Genomic DNA, 24,952 nt, shown 5'->3' on the forward strand with positions numbered 1-24,952 from the left:
AAGCCCATCCCAGAAAGCCGTCCCAGAAGGATACCATGGTCGATGGTATCGAAAGCCGCTGAGATGTCCAAGAGAACTAGAAGGGACACACTCACCCTATCTAGCTCTCCACGGAGGTCATCCACCAAGGCGACCAGAGCCGTTTCAGTACTGTGACCAAGCCTGAAACCAGATTGCGAATGGTCTAGAAAATTGGTATCTTCCAAGAATCCCTAGAGCTGAGAAGCAACCACCCGCTCCAACACCTTGCCCAAAAAAGGGAGATTGGAGTTATAACTACAGTTATTAAGAATGGAGGAATCCAGGGATGCCTTTTTTAAAAAATGGGCCTCATTATTGCCTGTTTCAGGCTAGATGGAAAAATCCCTTGTTCCAACGAGGAATTTATTATTTTCTCAAACCAAATTACCAGATCTCCCTTGGTCAGTTTGATTAACCAAGAGGGGCAAGGGCCAAGAATACAGGTGGTCGCTCTCACCGCTCCAAGGACCCTGTCCATGGCATCGGGTTGCACAAGCCAAAATGAATCCATCAATGGGTTTCCATGACTGAGTAGGGATTTGAATCCTGCTTTCCAAGAGTTATTTTCCAACGCTCAAACCACCACTATACCATGCTGGCTATCACTTCTGGAGGATTACTGTTTTCAGTATCTCCACCTCCAACTATTCTTGGAGTTTTGGCCAAAATTGTAAATTTTCCAAGCTTTGCTGGGAACTCAGGTCCTTCATTAGATCACACAATGAGTTTTCTTGACTGAGTGAGGATTCAGACCCTGGTCTCCAGAGCTCCAGTGCCTGAGTTAGGTGAGTAGTCCAATGCTAAAATGATGGCACTGTTCTGCAGAATTTTCTGAACATTTCATGTCGGTAATAAATTTTTTATGCCTGCATCATTTTGCGATTTTGTTAGCAAACCATAGGTTACACCAACCCCTTATAAGAGATACAGACACATACATAAATGGTAATAACAATATGTATAGAGACACCACAAATCTCATGAAAATCTTTTATTGTATTAGCATTTTTAAAAAAATATTATTTATTGCATCTTTTTCAATCACACAGTCGTTTCCGACTCTTCGTGACCTCATGGACAGTCCACGCCAGAGCTCCCTGCCGGCCGTTGCTGCCCTCAGTTCCCTCAAGGTCAAGCCAGTCACTTCAAGGATACCATCCATCCATCTCGCCCTTGGTTGGCCTCTCTTCCTTTTTCCTTCCATTTTCCCCAGCATCATGATCTTTTCCAAGCTTTCCTGTCTCCTCATGATGTGGCCAAAATACTTCAGCTTTGCCTTTAATATCCTTCCCTCCAGTGAGCAGCCAGGCATTATTTCCTGGAGGATGGACTGGTTGGATCTTCTTATGGTCCAAGGCACTCAGGATTTTTCCTCCCGCACCAAAGTTCAAAAACATCTATCTTCCTTCGCTCAGCCTTCCTTATGGTCCAGCTCTCGCATCCATAGGTTACTATGGGGGATATCGTTGCTTTCACTATGCAGACCTTCGTTGCCAGTGTGAGGTCTCTGCTCTTCACTATTTTACCGAGGTTGGCCATTGCTCTTCTCTCAAGAAATAAACGTCTTCTGATTTCCTGGCTGCAATCTGCATCTGCAATGATCTTCGTGTCTAGAAATATAAAATCTGTCACTGCCTCCATGTTTTCTCCCTCTATTTGCCAGTTATCAATAGGTGTGGTTGCCATGATCTTGGTTTTCTTGACGTTTAACTGCAACCCAGCTTTTGCACTTTCTTCTTTCACCTTGGTGATAAGGCTCTTCAGCTCTTTTTCACTTTCAGCCATCAGAGTGGTATCATCTGCATACCTAAGGTTGTTAATGTTTCTTCCAGAAATTTTAACTCCAGCCTTGGATTTGTCAAGCCCTGCATGTCGCATGATGTGTTCTGCATACAAGTTGAATAGGTAGGGTGAAAGTATATAGCCCTGCCGTACTCCTTTCCCAATCTTGAACCAGTCTGTTGTTCTGTGGTCTGTTCTTACTGTGGCTATTTGGGCTTTATACAGATTTCTCAGGAGACAGGCAAGGTGACTTGGTATCGCCATACCACCAAGAACATTCCACAGTTTATTATAATCCACACAGTCGAAGGCTTTAGAGTAGTCAATAAAGCAGAAATAGATATTTTTCTGAAACTCCCTGGCTTCCTCCATTATCCAGCGGATATTGGCAATTTGGTCTCTCGTTCCTCTGCCTTTTCTAAACCCAGCTTGTACATCTGGCAACTCTCGCTCCATGTATTTCTGGAGTCTGCCTTCCAGGACGTTGAGCATTACCTTGCTGGCATGGGAAATAAATGCCACTGTACGGAAGTTTGAGCATTCTTTAGCATTTCCCTTTTTGGGTATGGGGATATAAATTGTCCCCCCCCCCAAAGTTCCTGACACACCTACACACTGCAGCCAAGACACTAATGTTTCACAATACAGTTTGGAAAGGTCTGCTATTTTGGCTCCCTAGCCTTCATGTTGAGGGTCAAGGGCATCGATACCCTTTTTGTGTGGCAGTGTAGAGAGATAATTGTTCCTGCAGATTTGTGGAACTGCACCAAAAAAGAGAAACACATGATTACTGGAATTACAAAGATACACAGTTTGAGTGTTGTTGTACTTTTAAGAGTTACATGTTGACACTATAGTCACTCTTCAATAAGTAGCTGTGAAATGACAGCATAATAGTTGCAAGCCTTTCCCAGATATTAAAATGGATTTTAAAAATTCCCCATCACTAAATACTCCAGAAGATGGCTATCCGACCTTTCTTTAAACACCTTTAATGAAAGAGACCCCACCATCTTCTGAATCAGCCATTCCACAATAATATGGCTCTGTGTATTTTTAGGTGGAATCTCCTTCCTTCTAATTTAATTCTATTGGTTCATACTCTACTCCCTGGAAGAGCAAAAAACAATCTGGCTCTGTCTTCTATGTGACATCCTTTTAGATATTTGCCAGTGATTATCATGTCACCTCTCGGTCTTCCCCAAGCTAAAAATACCCAGCCATTGCTCATAATGCTTAGTTTCCAAAATCACTCTCCTTTTGGTTTTGAGTGCTGTACCAAAAGCAAATGACTAGTGAAATTCAGTTTCTGTTAAAATAAAGTAACAGCTATTGAATCTTGCTTTTAGAAAGTATGTGAGAAACACATTTCATCCAATTCCCTATCCATATGTACATGCCGCAACTGAACAGAATTCATTTTCACCACCTCTGCTCAAAGAAGCCTTAACTAGGCAGTGATAAATGTGAAAACACAGGAAAAAAACATGCATACCACAAAACTGAATCGAATAACACAAGAATATTTTCAATCATTTATTTTCGACCACTAGCACTATATTATGAAGTGCAAATGTTATTCATTTGTTTTCCAACTGCTTACCAATGCAATTCCTTTAACCTTTACTGTTGAATGCCAAGAGTAATGCTTTCTTTAGAAGCAGTTCCTGGTGGAGGAATTAGAGTGAGCTATTTAAAATCAAAACCTATTTTAACCGAAAGGCCAAAGTTAAACGCGGCAGATGCTTTACCTTTGCATATTTAAGATTCCTCGGTCTTCAGTCCCTCAAGCATTTGGTAAAGAGATCACATTATGTGATGTGAATTCCATCCAAGAGTATATGCCTGACTTGATTAACGGTTAGAATCTTAGAATGGGAGGAGACCACAAGGGCCATCCAGTCCAACCCCAGTTAGGTCAGAGAGAGGGCACTACTACCTAATTTCTAACACTCCCAGGATGAGAGGGGTTGGTGTTTAGGATGACCTGATGTCAGCACAGTAGTTCTTTGGCTAATGTTGCAGTGAGATTTGCATTCTAATCTCTATATATAAAAGATTGATGGCATCAGGGCAGCGGACAAAACAACAAAACTACCGGCCCCCCAACCTCGAAATTTGACAACACAACCCATCATCCACAGCTTTAGGTTGATACAACAAAAAGAAAAGAAAAATAAAGTCCTAATTACAGGGAAAGGAATAATAGTTTTTATCCAATTGCTGCCAGTTTGAAGGCTAAATTCCGCCCACTTGGTCTCTTAGCAACCTACTCAACCCAGGGGACAGGCACAGTTAGGCCTCACTTTTAGGCCTCTTCCACAGATTATTAGATTTTAACTGGAATATATGGCAGTGTAGACTCAAGGCCCTTCCACACAGCTATATAACCCATTTAGAATCTTATATTATCTGCTTTGAACTGGATTATCTTGACTCAACAATGCCATATAATCCACTTCAGTGTGCATTTTATCCAGCTGTGTAGAAGGAGCCTCATGTAATCCAGTTCGAAGCAGATAACATTATCAATATACAGTAGAGTCTCACTTATCCAACATAAACAGGCCGGCAGAACGTTGGATAAGTGAATATGTTGGATAATAAGAAGGGATTCAGGAAAAGCCGATTAAACACCAAATTATGTCATCATTATACAAATTAAGCACCAAAACATCATGATATACAATAAATTTGACAGAAAAAGTAGTTCCATGTGCAGTAATGCTATGTAGTATTACAGTAGTCTCACTTATCCAACACTCGCTTATCCAACATTCTGGATTATCCAACGCATTTTTGTAGTCAATGTTTTCAATATAACGTGATATTTTGGTGCTAATTTTGTAAATACAGTAATTACAACATAACATTACTGTGTATTGAACTACTTTTTCTGTCAAATGTGTTGTATAACATGATGTTTTGGTGCTTAATTTGTAAAATCATAACGTATTTTGATGTTTAATAGGCTTTTTCTTAATCTCTCCTTATTATCAAACATATTCGCTTCTCCAACATTCTGCCGGCCCGTTTATGTTGGATAAGTGAGACTCTACTATACTGTATTTACAAATTTACCACCAAAATATCACAATGAATTTAAAACACTTACTACAAAAACATTAATAATAATAATAATAATAATAATAATAATTATTATTATTATTATTATTATTATTATTATTATTATTTTATTCTTATATCCCGCCCCATCTCCCCGAAGGGACTCGGGGCGGCTTACATGGGGCCATGCCCGGGTACGACAATACAAGTCAAATAAAAATATTAAACAAATCACCAAACAATAAAACTACAACATGATTAAAAACAGTCATAGAAAATCAATATTCAAAATAATATTAAAATCACGATGTGGGTCAAAAGATCCAGGCCAAGGTGCAAAGCAATGTCGAATTATCAGGGAGGGATAATTACACAGCAGGAGTAATACTTAAAGTGCTGAGTGAATCCTAAAACACTGAGTACTAAAAGGCAGACTGCGTTGGATAATCCAGAACATTGAATAAGCGAATGTTGGATAAGTGAGATTCTACTGTAATATGAAATAATTACTGTGATAGAATAATACAGAACAATATAATCTCTAAAACCAGGACAGTAAATAAAGAACAACACTCTGAAAGCAGGGAAATTGGAAATTCCACAAAGGAAACAATCAGGGCCAGCTAACATCTCCCAAGAAAGGATTCTTCCAGAAAGGAAGCTGAGAAGGGAGTGAAGTAGTGTATATTACCAAAGTCATTATTATTACTATTATTATTATTATTATTATTATTATTATTATTATTATTATTGTGTTGCTGTGAACCATGAAAATGAATACAGTCTGGTTCCAAGTATTCAAAAACAGTGAAATCAGAATATATAAAAATTACTGTGGTATAATAAAACAGAACAATACAATCTCTAAAATCAGAACACTAAATAAAGAACAACACTCTGAAAACAGGGGAATTCCACACAGGAAACAATCAGGGCCAGCTAACACCTCCCAACAAAGTATTCCCATCACCAAAGTCTGGCAAATCCTCTGTTTTCTGAGGGCCATAGACAGTAGAAGCACATATAATATCACAAACAACACCACTCTGAAAACAAAGGAATTCCAGACAGGAAACAATCAGGGCCAGCTAACACCTTCCAACAAAAAAATCACCCAGGGAGGAAGCAGCCAGGCTTTAAAGCTGCAAGGCCATTACATGCTAATCATTTTCCCTAATTGCAGCATTCATACTTGCCTCCAACAGACAAAAAAAATCAGAAATATTGTATATTCACAACCTTTAGTAAATAATATCCCCTGATTGCGCAGCATGTTAAAACGCTGAGCTGCTGAACTTCTGGACCGAAAGGCCACAGGTTTGAATTGGGGGAGCGGAGAGAGCCCCCACAGTTAGCCCCAGCTTCTGCCAAGGCAGAAGTTCGAAAACATGCAAATGGGAGTAGATGAATAGGTACTGCTCTGGCGGGAAGGTAACGGCGCACCAACCCCCAGAGTCAGACACGACTGGACTTAATGTCACGAGAAAACCTTTACCCTTTACCTTAACTACCACCAATTCCTCAATACTTTATTTCCCATACCACCATACTTCGCCACAGCAACGCGTAGCCGGGCACAGCTAGTATTTATATATATTCTGATGAAAGTGGGTGAACCAGCTGATTCTCTTTGGGTCTGAGTCCTTTCAAATGAACAAAAACAAACTGATATATGCAAAACTTCTTCTGATTTGAGTATTATAAATGTTAACACAATTAACTACACTATTATGAATATACTTATTGTTGCTTAGGTAGCTATTCTTTAAGAAAAAAACACCCCTTACAATGGGCCCCCTGATGGCTCAGTGGGTTACACTGCTGAGCTGCTGAACTGGCTGACCGAAAGATCAGCAGTTAGAATCCAAGGAGCAGAGTGAGCTCCCGCTGTTAGGCCCAGCTTATGCCAACCCAGCAGTTTGAAAACATGCAAATGTGAGTAGATCAATAGGTACTGCTCTGGCAAATGTGAATAGATCAATAGTTACAGCTCTGGCAGGAAGGTAACAGCACTCCATGCAGTCATGCCAGCCACATGACTTTGGAGGTGTCTACAGACAACTTAGAAATGGAGATGAGCACCAACCCCCAGAGTAGGACACAACTAGACTTAACGTCAGGGGAAACCTTTACCTTTACCTTTACTACTCCTTACAATCTTACTTTAAAATGTGGTATAGGCTGGTGAGCAGCCTGCTGCAATAAATCACTCTGACTATGAGGTCATGAGTACGAGGCCAGCCCATGGCGGGTTGAGCACCCGTCAATTAAAAAAATTAAAAAATAGCCCCTGCGCGTTGCTGACCTAGCAACCCGAAAGATAGTTGCATCTATCAAGTAGGAAATAAGGTACCACTTATAAAGTGGGGAGGCAAATTTAACTAATTTACGACGTTGGAATGAGGAAGTGCCGTCACAGTGGATGATGAAGCAGCTGCTCCCCCCTGTGGCCAGAATCGAACATCCCCTCAGGAGAAGGTTAAATTGCCTCTGCCTCTGTTTCTGTCTCGGTTCTATGTGTATATGGGCATTGAATGTTTGCCCTATATGTATATAATGTGATCCGCCCTGAGTCCCCTTCGGTGTGAGAAGGGCGAATATAAATACTGTAAATAAATAAATAAATAAATAAATAATCTTCCATATGTTCAAATCTTAGCACATGGGGAAAGGGGCATACTTTATTACTTTTTTATGGCTCAAGACAAGACTTGAGTAATGTTTGATAAAATATGTGACATAGAACCTGAGAATCCTAGAGTTGGAAGAGACACCAAGGGCCATCCAGTCCAACTCCCTGCCATGCAGGAAAAGCACAAAGAACCCCCAACAGATGGTCATCCAGCCTCTGCTTTAAAATCTCCAGAAAAGGAGATTCTACCAATAGCCTGTAAGGTCAGTTTACAGTACTGATATTCCCATACAATGCAGTGGATGTTAGAGTAAAAAAGCCAATTCTTTACTACAGAAGTACTATTGTATCCCACACTGAAACAGAGTACTCTTAATCTCGGAAGAAGTTTTACTGAAGCACTGGGAATGGTGACATTGCAAAAATTACATCTGAAATTATGGATTTTAACTGTTATTTTTAAAATACCATTGGTGTTTAATTCTGTTTGTATATTTTTATTTTAAATTGTATTGAAATTGTTTTAGTGCAAGTCTTTTTGGGTACAACAACAACAACAACAACAACAACAATAATAATAATAATAATAATAATAATAATGCGGTTTTCTGGCATTGTATATTTCTGCCGCTTCTGTGACTGTTCATTTGGGTTTTGATGATTCCGTAGCCCACTTGTCGATGGATGTCCAGAATCAGCAGCATCCACCGCGGTCCTTTTTATCCTGGGCGACGACCGAGCCAGTATAGACTTCGTTTGGGTTTGATTCTCCATAATGCTAATGGGTTAGGTGCTCTTGGTTCTGCTCCTCAGCTGAGGTCTCTCTGGCTTGGTTGGACCTGCTGGTAGTTACACTACCACCAGTACAGCCCTCAGTCATCATTGGAGCAGTTAGGCCCCCCCACCACGTCAAGTAACACCTGCCAGCAGCAAAGAACTGGTGGGATCACAAACCAGCAAAGATCGTGGAAAATGAACACGCAAAGATACTGTGGGACTTCCGAATCCAGACTGACAAAGTTCTGGAACACAACACACCAGACATCACAGTTGTGGAAAAGAACAAGGTTTGGATAATTGATGTTGCCATCCCAGGTGACAGTCGCATTGACGAAAAACAACAGGAAAAACTCAGCCGCTATCAGGACCTCAAGATTGAACTTCAAAGACTCTGGCAGAAACCAGTGCAGGTGGTCCCGGTGGTGATGGGCACACTGGGTGTCGTGCCAAAAGATCTCAGCCGGCATTTGGAAACAATAGACATTGCCAACTACAAAAGGCCACCCTGCTGGGATCTGCACGCATCATCCGAAAATACATCACACAGTCCTAGACACTTGGGAAGTGTTCGACTTGTGGTTTTGTGAAACGAAATCCAGCATGTCTATCTTGTTTGCTGTGTCATACAACGTCGTTGTGTCAATAATAATAATTATTATTATTTCTGTCTTAGCTGAGACAGAGTTTCAGAGATTCCTTTTTTGGGAGCATTTCTTTTTCATGAACTGAAAGCTTTGTTATTGGACTTTGGAAGAAAACCCAATCAGGAAGGGTTATGAGGCTTGTCAGAAATGGACCAGAACTGATTGGAATGAACTGGACTAGTAAGCAAAAACAAATAAGCCACCAGTTCAGAAATGACCTCCTAGACTATTAAACATAAACAAAGGAGACATTAGTATGGAGACATAAGGGATGCCACAGACTGGAGAAAACAGAGGGGAAAAAAACCCCAGAATAATCCCAGAACTGGATGATAGCTGGGAACAAGAGAAGAAAGAAGCATTTAAGTGTTTTGGTGAAAAGCTTCAATTTTTGAGAAACCCATTAGAACCTAAAAAGGCTTTTGTGCCTTCCAATGCTCCTTATTGGTCTGTCCAGAGAGTCAATATATTTCATAAAACTGGTGATCTGAACAATAAAGCAGCTGACGTTTGTGGAATTTTTCTGTTCTTTGTCTTTTTTGGACATATAATATTCAAAATTGTAAACTCCCTTTGTGACAATCAGGTGTTTCACCTAGTGCATACAGAATTTCTTTTTGCTACTGCTAATGCCATATGCAAACCATAACCAACTGTTATATTATAAAATACTTCCTCTGGAAAAATAGAATCTGTGTTAAAAATCATTTGCTTTGTCACCTTTAGTCAAAAAGATTGTCGGAATGTTACAAGAGGACAATAACAAGAGTGAGATGGAATTGGGAAGTGATCTGAACTTGCCACTGAAATTTCTGTGAAAATTTGTTGGACAAGGTGTGCGGGAGTCCTTTTTTCAGCTGGATCTTAATGCATCTTTAGTTGCATGATGTTATAATAATTATATCCTTCAGATGCTAAGGTGCCACTCAGAAGAACTCCTAGGATGCTAAGGGATTGTTAAACTGGCTCTTTTATTAATGCGTAAGTTTTCAAGGCTGTAGTCTCACCCATTTTCTTTCTCCTGGTGATAGAAGATATATTCAAAGAAGCTATTTTTATAAAATAAAAAAGTAAACAGAGCAGGAATTTGAAACAATATTTTCTTTTCTTTTATAGAACTCTCATTTATCACACAGATACCAGCCTCTCAGATACACTGTTTGATAATCCACAGATACACTCCTCACATCTTATTGGTCTCTTCATAACAAACCCTAGCTTTCCATGTTTCAAAGCACTATATTGTCCATAGTGTTAAGAGAAATAAATGAAATCTTTTCTTACTCGTGATCCAGGAAGCTAACTAGAAGCGTATTGTGTAAGTATTATCTGGTTAGATGAAGCCCCAGTGGTGCAGGGGATTAAACCCTTGTGCTAGCAGGACTGATGACTTGAAGGTTGGGTTGCTGACCTGAAGGTTTCCGGTTCGAATCCAAACCGGGGAGAGTGCGGATGAGCTCCAGCTCCATGCAGGGACATGAGAGAAGCCTTCCACAAGGATGGTTAAAACATCTGGGCATCCCCTGGGCAACGTCCTTGCAGAAAGCCAATTCTCTCATACCAGAAGCAACTAGCAGTTTCTCAAGTCGCTCCTGGCATGAAAAAAAAAATCTGTTTAGATCAAAGCAATATGTGAAATTCAGCTTCCTTCTCAACAATTTCTGGCTCTTTCTGACTGCTCCACCATTTGCTTGGCTTGCCATTTCCATTCATAAGGTTCAATAGATATGGAAGGTATAGTAATAGGCAGAAATCCCATATAAGGGTCAGCACCATACAAATCTCCACTCATTTCGCAGTCCTCAAGCACCTACTGCCACCAAAAACAAGAAAGATCACACTATTGGAAGTATGAGGTTCCCCTAAAGCAAAGTGTACAGCCATGCTTATTGGAAATTGTAATGAAGTATGAATTTTTGGTTTACAGATGTTATGTTTAAATGTGTGTTTGTGTTTTAAAAGGGTATGTATTACAGTTATTGCATCTCAGCACTCAGAGGCTGGTTGCCATAGAGAAGTAGGAGGAACCAACTGCTGTTTTGTTGAAGAAGTGCAGAGTTTGAAAAAGGGATTCAGTCTGTGCTCTGATGAGGCACAGGGAAGATTGATCCTAGGTTGAGGGGATCAAGGAGATTCAATTGTCTATTTTTGAATCGGTTTAAAATAAGTTTGGTGACTTATTTAATGTAGTCTGTGTCCTGGTAAGGAACAGAGAATCTGTGATTGTATATCACAGGGTGACTGCGGTTTAAAAGTAGCAGAGGAAGAAGTTCTAACTACAGTAGAGTCTCACTTATCCAAGCTAAATGGGCTGGCAGAAGCTTGGATAAGCGAATATCTTGGATAATAAGGAGGGATTAAGGAAAAGCCTATTAAACATCAAATTAGGTTATGATTTTACAAATTAAGCACCAAAACATCATGTTATACAACAAATTGGACAGAAAAAATAGATCAATACGTAGTAATGTTATGTTGTAATTATTGTATTTACGAATTTAGCACCAAAATATCACGATATATTGAAAACATTGACTACAAAATGGCTTGGATTATCCAGAAGCTTGGATAAGCGAGGCTTGGATAAGTGAGACTCTACTGTACCTTAAGTAAAAGAAGTGACACTTTAGGGAGTTTGACTCACCTTATTCTAGTATTGTAACTGTTAATAAAAGTGCCTCTAAGTGAGAAACAACATTGTAACCACTAAGCTCTGTGCCTGAATAAACTTGTTATTGTTCCTCCAACATCTAAGCCTCTGTCGCATATATTATAAACCAAGTTGCGTTACCATCTAAAGTGAATAAGAAGAAGAAAGATTTTTTTTAAAAAGGTCTCATCTCTGAATCTTTGGTGGTTGCATCTTCGCAGAAATACATGTGAAAAGTGGGAGTGAACTTCTAGTCATTTCTCTTTACAGAAGAATACATTGTAGTATTGTGGCAAATAGTTCCCTCTGCTTGCATAACGTACCATATGTACACTATGTCAGAAACACATGGGTATGTCAGCTTTTATAGATCTCCTACTTGGGATCAATAATTGGATTTAAGCTTTATTTCTTGAGACTTGTTTTTATTTGCTAATGAATACCAAGTGCTGTAGACTATATTTCAGAGGAAGGAACGTGCAAAACCACCACTGAGCATTCCTTGCCTAAGAAAATCCTGTGAAATTCATGGGGTGGCTGTAAGTTGACAGGCAACTTGAAGGCATATATACACAAATGTATCTGCCGTGAAGTTTTAATTCCAACCAGTTCACCCAATAGTTTTTTCTTCCTTCACAGAAACTAGTCTGCCATCTGCTTTGCTCATAACACAACTGGACTTTCCGCCTCAACTGATCCATGTCATTGATTTCACTGTCACAACATGGTGCAACATGGATGGTAAAACAACTCAGCTGTACGAATTTTATAAGCTTTCCAGGACAAATGTTGTTTTGTTAACTTCCGTTTGAGCTATTTCCATTTGCTTAACATTTTCTGTTCTCATTATCAACACTTGGATGTTTTAAACATGTGTCGGTTTAATGTCCATAATATCTGCACAATTGTTAAATGTTATATGTACAAAAGATTCACTCAGTTATGTGAACATAACTTATTTCCTGAAGAATAGCAGAATTATGTGATGTATCACCCATTGCATGAATTAAAAAAGCAACCAAGCAAAATGTTTATTGTAATTTAGCAATTTGCTATAAACCATATTTCAAACTGATTTCAAATGATATAATCATTAGAACGTTCTTCACAGTCAGCAGTTTAGTATATTGCATTAAGTACCCTAGGACTTCAATTTTTAAATTTGACGTTTGTTCGTTTTAAAAAAAAAATAATAACCTGTTTATAATCTAGCATATCAGTAAGAATGCAAACATGTAGAGGAAAAAAACCAATAACGATCCAAATTAATGCCATATTGTCTACACTAAATCATAGTGAGGGAATAAAAGTTATTTTTAAAATATCAGGATCTTTGGTTCCCTCCCACCCTTCCTCGGACAGTTTTGCATTTCTTCTTTTTTTCTCTGCCTCCTTTTCCAAAATAAACTATAGAAATGATTCAATGTGACCTTCCCTGACTGAGGACATCTAGAGCTTGGAAGCTTCATCTTAAAATCGTGCATAACATGCTGAAGCTATTTCTGCCCAAGCAGTTAACTCTTTTGTGCCCCACAGTCACATAACACTGTTCAAGTATGGATGGTTTGAGTATGTCATTATATTTATTTTTCTTATAAAGAACATTATGAGTTCCACTCTGCACTTTTCTTTAGATGACAGATCTTGATGTGATGTTTTTCACCTCACATATGCATATGCACAAACACATTGGCTTCTATTGTTTGTTTCTTTGCAAAGAATACCTAGAAATAGATTTCATTTTGCATAATCTTCTGCTATGCAGTTAGAATTACGTGGAAGTTATCAATATATATAGACATACACATATATGCTCTATACCAGGTAGCCAACATGCTGGAGTAATTTGAATCTTGGACTATGATTCAACAGAATAGGGTTCTAATCCCCATTCAGCTATGAAAACTCACTGGGTGACCTTGGGCAAGTCCTCAGACAACCCCATGGTAGGATCACCTTAGGGTCACCATAAGTTAGAAATGACTTGAGGACACACAGCAACAACAGAAACACACATACATGTATATGTCACCTAAAGCATGTAGAACATTTTGAGCCTTTATTGTCTTTTCTAGTGAGTCCTGTCTTATGATACGGCCAAAGGAAGCTGTTTTTGTTTAGTAGTTTTGGCTTATAGGGAGAATTCAGGCTTGATTTGCTCTAGAGCCAATTTATTTTTCATAACACTTCACAGTATCTATAGAACTTCTCTCCAGCATTACATTTCAAATGAGTTGATTTTTTTTCTTATCAGCTTTCTTCGCTATCTACCTTTCACAACTATATACAAGACTGGGAAATAATATGATGGCATGGACTCTCAAGTTTAATATGAAATGATGTATCCGCACACTTCAGGATCTTGTCTAGTTCTTTCACAGCTGCCCTTCTAAATGCTAGTCTTCTTCTGGTTTCTTGACTTCAAGTCTTTCTCTGATTAATGACCTAGTAGTTGATGCTGCAATTCAGAAACATTGGTTTTAGCAAACAGTTTTGATTGATATTGAGGCATATACACTCTCTACAAAATGTAAGCACCACATATTTCCTGCTGAATAACTCTCAGGAAGATCAGTATGCAATAAAGTTAATTAGCTCTTTGTACAATATAACTTTTTAATATGCTGACTTATTAATACTTAATTTTGTTGTTTGAGTATTTTTTATTTGTTCCTTGGTTTTGCTTCCACACAATTCTACCAGTGTCTCATTTGGAAGAGTGCAAAGAATATATGCATAATCTTCAGTTAAAGAAAATACTTGGAAGGTCTCTTCTTCATGTATATGATGGACTGTCATTTTCTGCATGTCAAAAGTACCCACTATTATAGTGCTGTAAAATGGGTTGAGGCAAGATTCAGCACAGTGTGCTTGATCATCCCATTTACAGCATAATAATTGAGATTTCAGCTCTACTTGAGAGTCATCTGAATTTTGGTCACTTACCTAGAAGAAATCTTAGTGCAACGCAATGGGATTTGCTTTTGGGTAGACATGTCTAAGTTGCAATCTTATTGACACTTCCCTGGGACTATGCTGCACTGAAACCAATGAGGCTTACTTTTGAGTAGGATTACATTGTGAATACATTAGAATTGTGCACAGTTTGAGATTCAAGCTCATCAAATAACTGTATTCCCAACTATTTTAATATCTGCTATTCTATTTCTCCCCAGCAAATATATTTAATCTTAGATTTTAAAATGTTAATTACTTGTTTCATTATTTCCAATTATTTTAAGAATTATCGTTATTATTATTTTGAAACCTACAAAGTTTCTTCTGTAATCAGTTTGGTGGAACTTCAGCATCTGCCTGTGGTTTGGTTCAGGAAACCCTGTGGAAAGGTAAAAATATAAAAATTTATTTCTTATGTTATTTATTTTAATTTTGTATTTACTTTATTTATACCCCGACTTTATCCCCGTGGGGACTCAAGGCGGTTAACAATCCCACACTTTGGTAATCATTTAGAAAAGTATAATACAAAAATTAAAAGACATTGAAGTAATACAGAGCAGATTGAGGTAAAATACATAAGAACAAATCTTTCCCATGCTTTAAACAATAAGAGCAGCAACAACTATGGGTCGAATGTAGAATTACATCTACATTGCAATGATGTCAAGCTGCATTAATTACACAGTGCAAATGCATCTAAGAGAGATATTCTTATTTTCTGCCTCTGCCCCAGCTCTTTCCAAATACTTGACTTTTGTATTCATTAGGGCTTTCTCATAATCTTTCTGCATCCATCTCCCTATTCCTGATAATGATGATGATGATTTTTATTTCTTACCCGCCTCTCCTCGATGCTCAAGGTGGTGCATGACACAGTTAAAAACACATCATTGTAAAACATTATGTAAAAGATATATATCAAAATGTACTTCTGTGACAAAGATTAAAACAGTAAACACAAGGCATGAGTATAAAATGCATAGTTAAAAATTACCTGGGTAGGTAGACCAAGAGTTAGCAGCAGGTATTCTACCTCAACACAGGCATCATTTGTGTAATGTTCTGTGTGTATACTAGCACATTTGTAATGCAGGGTGCTGTCTGTACCAGTGGTGGCAAATGCTGAGGGTTTTTCTGAGCACTAATGAACTTGAAAGCCCTGATATGGAGTGTTACGGGTTAGTGGGCAAGAATGGCCATCAGATTTGCAGACACGCAACTGTCAAAAATCAGCAAGTCACCACCCTATCAGAATCCTTCAGAATCATCTCCTGTGTTCCTCTATTCAATTTAAGCCTGTCTTTTAAATCCTTCTGCTCTTTGAGCAGGGATAGTGTGATGACTCATGGGCCATGTAGTCCCATTCCTAGTGCTGTTGTGACTGACGAAGAAGAGAACTTGGGTTTTCCTCCATTTCAGCCAGAAAGGGAACCATTTCAGCCAGAAATTGAGCCTTTGCACCTGCAGGAGGCTTGTCTTCCAGAAATCTCCCAAACAAGCCCGGAGTCGAGTTCTCCCCCTTTTTCGCGCCGTAATTACATTCTCCAGCAGAAAGGAGTGCAACAGGCTAATCGCAGGAGTTTGAGAATAGCAGCAAAGCATTCAGATGATTAAGCCTGTTCCCATGAGAAAATTTAGGGAGTCATACATCTGGACACAGAGATTGACTTTCGTTTCTGGTTCCCCAGAGAAGTGTTCTCTGGTGGAGAAAACAAGGCCTATTTAGGTTCCTTGCTCCCGGAGGGATCTTGCGGAGTCAATTCGTCAGCAACTGGAGTAGTGTGTGTGGACAGCTACTCCGCTTCCAAGCCTTTGTTCCTGATTCAAGCCTTCGTTTTCCAGCCTTGTTCTTCCACGGATTTTGCCTTGCTTTCCAAGACCCAGCCTTGCCTTGTTTCCCGGATTTTGCCAAGTAAATACCACGGATCTTGTTCTTGTTCCTCGTTCCTTGCTGCCTTGTATTCAAGCCTTGTTATTCCGAGAGTCAAGTTACTTCCTAGCCTCGTTCAAGTTCATGGACTAAAGGACCTTGTCATCTCCCCTCACTTTGCCTGGCAAAGTGAGTGTTTCGGTTATTGGATTACAACTTTGGACCTTAATATTTCATATTGGACATTGTTTCTTTGGACTAATTTTGACCTTTCCTGAAAGGTCTAATTCTGGACTATTTTCTACACTTGTTTTTATTAACTTTATATACTCCTTCAATAAAGATATTAGATAGATTCTGGCCTCTGTGTATGGTTATTGGTGCCCTGCAGCCTGGGTCCTGACAGTTTGACTCCGCCACCCTAAGCACCAATTAACCTAGGCCAGAATGTCTACCGGAGCCGGACCGGGAGGCCAGCCGCTCAGCTACACCATCGACAAGGAGGAAGTGGACCGCATCCGTGATAAGCTCAATGCGCAGGAGGGAGAAATAAAGGGATTGAAGGAACGCGGAATCCGACTCCCGGCCCTGGCATTGCCAACCAAGTTTTCTGGAGAAGCTTCTAAGGTTCATGTTTTCCGTCGCCAATGCCAAGCTTATCTAGAGGCCCGCAATGCCGAGTTTCCCCAAGAAGACATCAAAGTGGCGTGGATCTATAGCCTTTTAGACGGGCCAGCGGCCAACTGGGCGACGGCACTGTTCGACCAAGTTTCCCCACACCTAAGATCAGCGCAACACTTCTTGGATCACATTAAGGCGACTTGGGGGATCGAAGACAATTTGGAGGCAGCCGGCCATAAACTCCGGCGCCTCTCTCAGGGGGACAGACCCCTGTCCCAGTACATAGCCGAGTTCCGAGTGCTGGCCCACAGCACCGGATGGAATGATATAGCCCTCAGAGGACAATTTCGGGAGGGTCTCAACATCGAGATGTTGGAAGAAATTTCCAAAGTGGATCCCCCTCACTCTCTTGAAGCACTCATTGATCAATGTTTACGGGCTGAAGTCATGCTGGCCAACAGAAAACAATGGGTCCGAGGCCAGAGCGGTAGAGCTGGGGTGAAACCTCCCGCTCCCACCAGCGTCCAGCCACGTCCAGCATGGAGACCCCCACCACCAGCCCCATACCCCAGAGGGAGCGAGGAGGTGCCGATGCACTTTCAAACTCCAACTTCCGCGTTCAATGCGCATTCACCCAGTGTTTCACCGTTCCCTGCTCCTTCCGGCGGATGGTGTGCGACCTGATACAGACCAACCGGCCCCCCCTCCTGTTTTGATGAATGGGGAGGAGGAGTTCGAGGTTGAGGACATTTTGGATTCTCGCTTTCACCGCCGCCGCCTACAATATCTCATTGACTGGGTGGGTTTTGGCCCTGAGGAACGCTCTTGGGAAGACGCCTCCACAGTCCATGCTCCTGATCTAACCCGTCGCTTTCATCAGACCTATCCCACCAAACCACGACCTCGCGCCTCGGGGAGAGGGCCCCAGTTTGGGAGGGGCCTTGAGGAGGGGGATAGTGTGATGACCCATGGGCCTTGTAGTCCTGCTCAGGACATTGTAATTCCTGATGAAGGTGAAAACTTGGGTTTTTTACCTTCCCAGTCTGAACTGGATTCCTCTCAGCCAGATCTTTCCCAGGCAGATCTGGGAACCTTGCACCTGCAAGAAAGTTGTCTCCCAGAAGTATGTCAAACAAGCCCAGAGCCTACTTCTCCCGTATTCTTGCGCCGGGAGTTTTGTAAACAACAGAGAAGTTTGGATTCAGCTTCGCGCAGGAGTGCGAGGATTGCAGCTAAGAATGTGGCCAATTAAGACTGCTTCTCGTGAGAATCTTTGGGGAGTCTCACATCTGGTCTCAGAGTTAGCTTTCGGTTCTGATTCCCAGAGAACTGCTTCGGCGGGAAAGCTAGACTCTATTTAGGTGTTTTACCCGTGTAGTAACTTCGCGGAGTCAATTCGTCAGCCTTCGGAGCGAGTTGTGTCTGGACAGCGCGCTCCGATTCAAGCCTCGCTCCTGCTCAAGCCTTGCCTTGCTATCCAGCCTTCGCCTTGCTTCCCAGCCTTGTTTACCTACGGACTTTGCCTTGTTTCCCAGGATCAATCCTTGCCTTGTTCCACGGATTTATCAAGTTATTCCACGGACCTTGTTCTTGTTCTTAGTTACCTTGTTCCACGTTCAAGCCTTGTTTCAAGTATCAAGTTATTTCCTAGCCTCGCTCAAGTTTCATGGACTAAAGGACCTTGTCATCTCCCCTCACTTTGCCTGGCAAAGTGAGTGTTTCGGTTATTGGATTACAACTTTGGACCTTAATATTTCTTATTGGACATTGCTTTTTTGGACTAATTCTGACCTTTCCTGAAAGGTCTAATTCTGAACTATTTTCTACACTTGTTTTTATTAACTTTATATATTCCTTCAATAAAGATATTAGATAGATTCTGGCCTCTGTGTATGGTTATTGGTGCTCTGCAGCCTGGGTCGTGACAGTTTGACTCCGCCACCCTAAGCACCAATTAACCTCGGCCAGAATGTCTACCGGAGTCGTACCTGGGCCGAGCGGCCAGCCGATTACCTACACCATCGACAAGGAAGAGGTGGACCGAATCCGTGATAAGCTCAATGCACAGGATGGAGAAATAAGGGGTTTGAAGGAACGCGGAGTTCGTCTTCCGGCCATGGCGTTGCCAACCAAGTTTACTGGAGAAGCTTCTAAGGTTCATGTCTTCCGTCGCCAATGTCAAGCTTATCTGGAGGCCCGTGCTGCCGAGTTTCCCCAAGAAGACATCAAAGTGGCATGGGTTTACAGTCTTCTAGACGGGCCAGCGGCCAGCTGGGCGACGGCACTGTTCGACCAAGCCTCTCCACACCTAAGATCAGCGCAACACTTCTTGGACCACCTCAAGGAGACTTGGGGAATCGAGGACAATTTGGAGGCAGCCGGTCACAAACTCCGTCGCCTTTTCCAAGGAGACAGACCTATGTCTCAGTATATAGCCGAGTTCCGAGTGCTGGCCCACAACACCGGCTGGAACGATGTAGCCCTCAGGGGACAATTCCGGGAGGGTCTCAACATTGAAATGCTGGAAGAAATCTCCAAGGTGGATCCTCCCCAGACCCTCGAGGCACTCATTGATCAATGTTTACGGGCTGAAGTCATGATTGCCAACAGGAAACAGTGGGTTCGAGGCCAGGGCAGTAGAGCCGGGGCAAAACCCCCCGCTCCCGCCAGCGTTCAGCCACGTCCGGTGTGGAGACCCCCACCGCCAACCCCATACCCCAGAGGAGGCGAGGAGGTGCCGATGCAGTTGGGCAATGTGCGTCCCAGACTAGATGCCGCCGAGAAGGCCCGTCGTCAACGCTTAAACCTCTGCTGGTACTGCGGGAACGGGGGCCACTTCGCCAGAGAGTGCCCAGCCAAAGGGAAGCCTGCCGCCCGTCTTGCGGCGGCGTCCTCCACGGAGACGAAGGCGTCTGAGCCGACTGGCACACAGCCGGCGGGGGAAGCCAACGACCGGGTGTAGAGAGGCTCGCCAACCCGGTCAAAAAATCCATCCAAGAGCCGCCAACCGGGGTCCTGTTCCTTCTCGTGGTCACATTATGGTCAGCAAAAAGGGGACCCGTCATGATCCACGCCATGATAGACTCTGGAGCTACCAACAATTTCATCGATAGAGAGTATGCCGACTCTCTGGGATTACAATATCATGATTTCAAGAATGCCCGTGTGGTGCAAGCCATAGACGGCCGTCCCCTCAAGACGGGCCCCGTAAGTCAGTGGTCGGAACCCACCAGGATGTGGATAAGGGAACATATGGAAGAGATTTCCTTCTTTGTTACCGAGGTCCCCCATTTCCCTGTGATTTTGGGAATTCCATGGCTGACTCTCCACGACCCTAACATCTCCTGGTCCAACAGAGAACTGCAGTTTGCTTCACCGTATTGCCAAAACCATTGCCTCGTAGCCAAGGTATGCCATGCCACAGACACCGAGCCCATCATCACCTTGCCAAAGAAGTACTCCGAGTATTGGGATGTATTCAATGAGAAAGAAGCCGAAAAATTACCCCCACATAGACCTTATGACTGTGCCATTGACTTGGTGGAGGGGGCCCCGATCCCGCGAGGGCATCTCTACTCCCTGACTGAACCAGAGCAAGAAGCTCTCAGGGAATTCCTAGAGACAAACCTTCGCAAGGGATTCATCAGACCCTCTCAATCCCCAGCCGCCTCCCCAGTGATGTTTGTGAAGAAGAAGTCAGGGGAACTACGCTTGGTGGTGGACTACAGAGCATTGAACAATATCACCAAGCGGAACAGCTATCCCCTGCCCTTAATCTCGGATCTACTGGATCGGCTTCGAGGAGCCAAGGTTTACACCAAGCTGGATCTTCGGGGGGCTTACAACTTAGTTCGCATCAGGGAAGGGGACGAGTGGAAGACCGCCTTCCAGACCAAATTCGGATTATTTGAGTCCCGAGTTATGAATTTCGGTTTATGCGGAGCCCCCGCAACGTTCCAGCATTTTGTCAATGACATTTTTCAGGACTATCTAGACAGGTTCTTGATAATCTACCTGGACGATTTTTTGGTGTTTTCCAGATCACAATCAGAACATGAGAACCACGTCAAAATGGTGTTACAACGATTGCGGGATCATGGACTTTATGCCAAGCTGGAAAAATGCGCTTTTGATCTACAAGAGGTAGATTTCCTTGGTTACCGCATCTCACCTCTAGGGCTTTCCATGGATCCAGCCAAAGTTTCAGCAGTATTGGAATGGCGGGCGCCAACTAACAAGAAAGAGGTGCAGCGTTTCTTGGGGTTCGCGAACTACTACCGCAAGTTCATTCCAGATTTTGCCCGCTGGTCCGACCCCATCACTAGCTGCATCCGTGGAAAGCAGCCTTTCCGCTGGACTGATCAAGCAGAGAAAGGGTTCCAGCAACTAAAGAAACTATTCACCTCCCAGCCAATTCTACAGCACCCAAATCCTGGAACCCCTTTTGTGGTGCAAGCGGACGCCTCTGATGTGGCAATTGGGGCTGTACTCTTACAACCGGTGGGAGATCACCTCCACCCCTGTGCCTTTTATTCTCGTCAACTAACCACACCAGAGAGGAATTACACCATTTGGGAAAAAGAACTACTGGCCATAAAGGCAGCCTTTGAAACTTGGAGACATTGGCTAGAAGGGGCCAAATTTCCCATTGAAGTCCACACTGATCATCGTAATCTAGAACATCTAAGAACTGCCCGCAAACTAAATCAGAGGCAGCAACGTTGGGCTTTATTCTTTGAACGTTTCAACTTCCAGATCCATTATGTGACCCCAGCCCAAACCAAGCAAGCAGACGCCCTGTCACGTAAACCGGAATACGCTGCAGGACGCAAGGAGACCTTTGAATCCCAACTGCTACAACCTGAGAACTTTGCCACGCTCACGGTGGGGAACACCAAATCCATTCCCATTGGTTCAACTTCCCCTACTCCAGGACCCATCTGTGCTCAAGAAATCAGGGCTAGTCAGCAAGCAGATGCCTGGGCGCAGGACCAACTTCGCCAAGGTCTGCATTTCCCCTTTTCGCTTAAAGATGGGCTGCTCTGCTATAGAAATCATGTTTATATCCCACCCGGACCGGGCAGGGAAAAAGCGCTTCGTCTGTGTCATGACTGCAAACCAGCAGGACACTTCGGACTATTTAAAACTATGCATTTGATCCTAAGGGATTTTTGGTGGCCCAAGATCCGCAAGGATGTGGAAAAATATGTCAACACCTGCCCAGTATGCCAGCGCTCCAAGATACGAAGGGAGAAGCCCTCAGGGCTTTTACACCCCCTTCCTACCCCATCTCGCCCATGGGAAATAATTTCCGCGGATTTCATCACTGACCTACCACCTTCCTGTGGATTCACCACGATCTTAGTGGTGGTGGACCTATTCACCAAGTTAGCCCATTTCATTCCCTGCGAAGGCCTCCCCACGGCCAAGGAAACTGCGGATCTATTTCTTCAACATGTTTTCAGACTACATGGATTGCCCAAGAGTTTAGTCACAGACCGTGGATCTCAATTCACCTCTCGTTTTTGGAAGGCACTACAAAAGCTATTGGGCATAGACTCTCGCTTATCTTCAGCTCATCATCCCCAAACAGATGGGCAAACGGAGCGCACCAATGCCACTTTGGAGCAGTATCTTCGCTGTTATGTAAACTATCAACAGGACAATTGGGCTTCTCTGTTACCACTGTCTGAGTTTGCCTACAACAATGGAGTTCAAGCTTCTACAAAAGAAACGCCGTTCTTTGCAAACTACGGCTTCCATCCACGTTTCTTCCCCCCTGTCATTGAAACTTCAGAGGTTCCCGCAGCAGAGGATTGGCTGCAGGAACTCACAGCGGTGCAACAACTTTTGCTCCAGCAACTGGATCAAGCCAAGGAGGACTATAAACGCCACGCTGACAAACATCGCCAGCCGGGCCCCGAAATCAAGGTAGGAGATCGGGTTTTCCTGTCCACTCGCTTTCTGCCCTCCCACCGCCCTTGCCGGAAGTTAGATGCCCGTTTCATTGGTCCCTATCCAGTGGTGGCGCAATTAAACCCCGTGACTTTCAAACTCCAACTTCCGCGTTCAATGCGCATTCACCCAGTGTTTCACCGTTCCCTGCTCCTTCCGGCGGATGGTGTGCGACCTGATACAGACCAACCGGCCCCCCCTCCTGTTTTGATGAATGGGGAGGAGGAGTTCGAGGTTGAGGACATTTTGGATTCTCGCTTTCACCGCCGCCGCCTACAATATCTCATTGACTGGGTGGGTTTTGGCCCTGAGGAACGCTCTTGGGAAGACGCCTCCACAGTCCATGCTCCTGATCTAACCCGTCGCTTTCATCAGACCTATCCCACCAAACCACGACCTCGCGCCTCGGGGAGAGGGCCCCAGTTTGGGAGGGGCCTTGAGGAGGGGGATAGTGTGATGACCCATGGGCCTTGTAGTCCTGCTCAGGACATTGTAATTCCTGATGAAGGTGAAAACTTGGGTTTTTTACCTTCCCAGTCTGAACTGGATTCCTCTCAGCCAGATCTTTCCCAGGCAGATCTGGGAACCTTGCACCTGCAAGAAAGTTGTCTCCCAGAAGTATGTCAAACAAGCCCAGAGCCTACTTCTCCCGTATTCTTGCGCCGGGAGTTTTGTAAACAACAGAGAAGTTTGGATTCAGCTTCGCGCAGGAGTGCGAGGATTGCAGCTAAGAATGTGGCCAATTAAGACTGCTTCTCGTGAGAATCTTTGGGGAGTCTCACATCTGGTCTCAGAGTTAGCTTTCGGTTCTGATTCCCAGAGAACTGCTTCGGCGGGAAAGCTAGACTCTATTTAGGTGTTTTACCCGTGTAGTAACTTCGCGGAGTCAATTCGTCAGCCTTCGGAGCGAGTTGTGTCTGGACAGCGCGCTCCGATTCAAGCCTCGCTCCTGCTCAAGCCTTGCCTTGCTATCCAGCCTTCGCCTTGCTTCCCAGCCTTGTTTACCTACGGACTTTGCCTTGTTTCCCAGGATCAATCCTTGCCTTGTTCCACGGATTTATCAAGTTATTCCACGGACCTTGTTCTTGTTCTTAGTTACCTTGTTCCACGTTCAAGCCTTGTTTCAAGTATCAAGTTATTTCCTAGCCTCGCTCAAGTTTCATGGACTAAAGGACCTTGTCATCTCCCCTCACTTTGCCTGGCAAAGTGAGTGTTTCGGTTATTGGATTACAACTTTGGACCTTAATATTTCTTATTGGACATTGCTTTTTTGGACTAATTCTGACCTTTCCTGAAAGGTCTAATTCTGAACTATTTTCTACACTTGTTTTTATTAACTTTATATATTCCTTCAATAAAGATATTAGATAGATTCTGGCCTCTGTGTATGGTTATTGGTGCTCTGCAGCCTGGGTCGTGACAGCAGTTGGGCAATGTGCGTCCCAGGTTAGACGCCGCCGAGAAGGCCCGCCGCCAACGCCTAAATCTCTGTTGGTACTGCGGAAACGGGGGCCACTTCGCCAGAGAGTGCCCAGCCAAAGGGAAGCCCGCCGCCCGTCTGGCGGCGGCGTCCTCCACGGAGACGAAGACGTCTGAGGCGGCTGGCGCACAGCCGGCGGGGGAAGCCAGCGACCGGGCGTAGAGAGGCTCGCCAACCCGGTCAAAAAACCCACTCAAGAGCCACCAACTGGGGTCCTGTTTCTCCTAGTGGTCACCTTGTGGTCAGCAAAAAAAGGACCCGTCATGGTCCATGCCATGATAGACTCAGGAGCCACAAACAATTTCATTGATAGAGAGTATGCCGACTCTCTGGGATTACAATATCATGACTTCAAGAACGCCCGTGTGGTGCAAGCCATCGATGGCCGCCCCCTCAAGACGGGTCCCGTAAGTCAGTGGTCGGAACCCACCAGAATGTGGATAAGGGAACATATGGAAGAGATTTCCTTCTTTGTTACCGAGGTTCCCCA

At 43.2% G+C, this 24,952-nt stretch overlaps 1 long non-coding RNA gene across 1 annotated transcript in view; it reads right to left on the bottom strand.

Moving 5' to 3' along the window:
* Window positions 1-13,880: 13,880 nt before the first annotated feature.
* LOC134299255 (uncharacterized) overlaps window positions 13,881-24,952 on the bottom strand; it is a 42,394-nt gene continuing 31,322 nt past the window's right edge. Inside the window, exons 3-4 of the long non-coding RNA XR_010006439.1 lie at window positions 14,848-14,912; window positions 13,881-14,033 (exon numbers count right to left, since the gene is read on the bottom strand). This is a non-coding gene — a long non-coding RNA (uncharacterized LOC134299255). The remainder of the gene's footprint in view (window positions 14,034-14,847; window positions 14,913-24,952) is intronic.

The sequence above is a fragment of the Anolis carolinensis genome, chromosome 1, assembly GCF_035594765.1.
Source record: "Anolis carolinensis isolate JA03-04 chromosome 1, rAnoCar3.1.pri, whole genome shotgun sequence".
Lineage (NCBI taxonomy): Eukaryota > Metazoa > Chordata > Lepidosauria > Squamata > Dactyloidae > Anolis > Anolis carolinensis.